We start from the raw sequence: 2,997 nt of genomic DNA, 5'->3' as shown, positions 1-2,997 counted from the left end.
AAACATCTAACCAGCAACAACACCTCACACCTCAGAGAATGGTAACCACATACAGACACACAAAGACAGTAAAGGTGGACAGAAAGACAGAAATAGTGAGAGAGACGCGGGAAGAGAAGGCGATGACCAACCTAAAAAAAAAAAGAGGAAGCAAGCAACAGACACAATGAAGAAAGACACAGGAAGAGGAAGAGGAAGTGTGTACCAACTGGCAACAAGAAGAAGGAAAACAACCCTTCTAGAGTCCTGATCGGGGACGTGTCAGTATCTGAGAGGTTTCTTAACCTCAGGGTTGGGACCCTGAAGGAGCCACAGTAGATAGTGTTGATGGTGTTATACAATACAACTGCTGCTTTGGGTAGAAATCCCCAAATACATGACAGATCACCTAGAGGAGGAACGTGATCTCTGAGGGCGTTTTCTAGAGCTGCACAATTAATCAAATATTAATCACATTCACGATTTTGGCTTCCCACAATTAAACGAACATGATCGCCTGCGATATTGACGTTTAAACTGTTCTGCTCCGCTCAGAGGAAACTCTGCTGCAGATCAAATCAAGCGCTTCCTAAACAGCCAGCCACCAGCCGGCGATCCAGATGTTCCGGCTTCACTTTTGGGGAGCTGTCAAGCCGCTGTGCGAACATCCTGCAGCGGACGCCTGCGAGAACCTTTCCTGAATGTTGCTGCTGCAGACCAGAGTAATACTAATATTAATAATAATATAATACATCAGTTTTACATAGCACTAGTTCTCAAAGACGTTTGACATACTGTAGAATAAAAGCAGTAAACTCTGGAGTAGAAGAGGAATATACTCTCGTGATTTTACGGGCAAAACGAAAAGACTCTGAATTCAAGTGAAGAAGAACCGTATTTTTTTATTTTAGTCTTATTTTGATGAAACTATTTGTTAATGATCAGGAACATACCACTTCATTCTGGGTAAAAGGTTTTGCTTCGGTTTTATTTTGCTTGTCGGAGACGTGCTGTGAATAAGGACGAGTTTATTTGGTTTCAAAGAGTTGTACGTTAGCAGGAACGTAGCACAACATGGACGTGAAAGCAGCGCTCTGTCCATTTACATTTGAAAGTGAAATAAAAACATTTTTGTCCCTAAAATCAATGAATAATCGTGATAAATAATCGTGATCTCAATATTGATCAAAATAATCATTTTGGCCATAATGGTGCAGCCCTACATCTCTGATATAAAAGTGTTTAATCAAACGTTTCCTCCTTCGGCTCAGTTCGTTCAGTCACGTGACAACGAACCTCACCGACGTTCAGTCACGTGACAACGAACCTCACCGACGTTCAGTCACGTGACAACGAACCTCACCGACGTTCAGTCACGTGACAACGAACTGAGCCGACGTTCAGTCACGTGACAACGAACTGAGCCGACGTTCAGTCACGTGACAACGAACCTCACCGACACGCCTACAAACAGATCTCACTTCTCTTTCAGGAGGATTCTTTTGTGTGATCGGAACCGGCTTCAAGAAAGGAGCTGAAAACAGCTGGATTCATGAGGACAACAGGAGATGGATGTTTGATGGCCAGCAGTTCCACATGCTCGGACTCACCAAACAGAAAACAGAGAAGAGTTTTCAAAACCTGAAACCCCCCCCCCCACACCTTTAGTTCCTGATTTCAAAAGCAGCGTCCTGTGCAACACCTCCACCCAAAGCTGATTCATGAAAAGACATCTACTACACGCCGACAGGATGACGAGACCACGGTTGTAAAATACCATCTCTGCTCAAATTAAGTCCACATTAAAGCAACCCACTCATTTCTGCTTTTCTGTGTCTCTTCCTCCTAGAAGTGCCAAACCAGAGGCGACTCCTTATATGGTCACACATAGGAATTATATAAGAACCCTATACGTCCCAATAGGAATATTAAAGTTATACCTCACACTGAGGTTGTGCTATATAAGATAATGTATACAACAAGACTACTGGCCTGCTGTAGGAGCAGCATGGAGGAACTTCATAGAGTCAGTTTATACATAAACATACCATCAAGTACAGCAAGGTCACCAGAGACTCACCAGAGACTCACCAACCACCGACACACTGAAGGAAAGGGAAAAGAAGCTCACAGAGATCTCTTTGTCTTAACTGTCTCAGCTGATGGAGCTTTTTAATGTGTCATTGAATCTGTATGGAACATATTACGGGTAGAGCGAGGCCATAACCCCGTCAGAGTTTAGGGTTTACTCCCATGTTAAAACTGTATGCACTCACAGTCCGATGAGGAACAGCAACCACGGCACAGTTCACACTTTCACTACACCATTCACTGGAAGATTCCTTCAGGTGTCAATCTAAATACGTAGAACACTTCAGCTATATGCTCCATTTCCACCAACTATACCTTCATTATGAGGTTGATCTCGCGTTCCATGATTCTCCAAAAACGTTTTCACATTTTAGAGAGCGACCTGCAGAGCTGCAGCCGAGGCTGAAGTAAAGTTAGAACACCGGGTGTTCCAAATCCCTCCGATCAACCAGCTGCAAAGAGACACAGGCTGACGATGGAGAAACCCCAGATGACACCAGGGTCATCACACTAGTGAATTCAATGCTGATATATATATAAATACTAATGTTAAGTTGGGGATTTAAATTGGCCACAATAGTCCATCGGTCACCAGCAGCCGATGTATTCATTCTATGACCCGGGACTAAAACAATCAATTCATCCATGTAGCGCAATTTGTTTTCTACAATTTTTAGATAATTTTTTTACTGCCAGAATGGATCTATCTGCTTCATCTGAGTCTCTGTGGAGGTAGAAGGAAGTTACCGCTTTTATTGTGGTAGTCTGAGTCACGTGACGTCATATCCGTTCCGTATGCGTCAACCAAAACAAACCTCAGAGAGTGTAAAACGTTGGAGGGTCGTCGTGGATACGACCTGCACCCTCCCATGTTAAATCCAGCGTGGTAAACACTACACATCCAGTAAAGGATGGAAACACTTTGGG

At 43.5% G+C, this 2,997-nt stretch overlaps 1 long non-coding RNA gene across 1 annotated transcript in view; it reads left to right on the top strand.

Annotated features, from left to right (window-relative positions):
• Nucleotides 1-1,939, top strand: part of LOC141763839 (uncharacterized) — a 9,891-nt gene extending 7,952 nt beyond the window's left edge. Inside the window, exon 3 of the long non-coding RNA XR_012593177.1 lies at nucleotides 1,472-1,939. This is a non-coding gene — a long non-coding RNA (uncharacterized LOC141763839). The remainder of the gene's footprint in view (nucleotides 1-1,471) is intronic.
• The last annotated feature ends 1,058 nt before the right edge of the window (nucleotides 1,940-2,997 follow it).

Source organism: Sebastes fasciatus, unplaced genomic scaffold (assembly GCF_043250625.1).
Source record: "Sebastes fasciatus isolate fSebFas1 unplaced genomic scaffold, fSebFas1.pri Scaffold_59, whole genome shotgun sequence".
Classification (NCBI taxonomy): Eukaryota; Metazoa; Chordata; class Actinopteri; order Perciformes; family Sebastidae; genus Sebastes; species Sebastes fasciatus.
The sequence above is the reverse complement of the archived record's forward strand: the minus strand, read 5'-3'. Positions and strand labels throughout refer to the sequence as shown.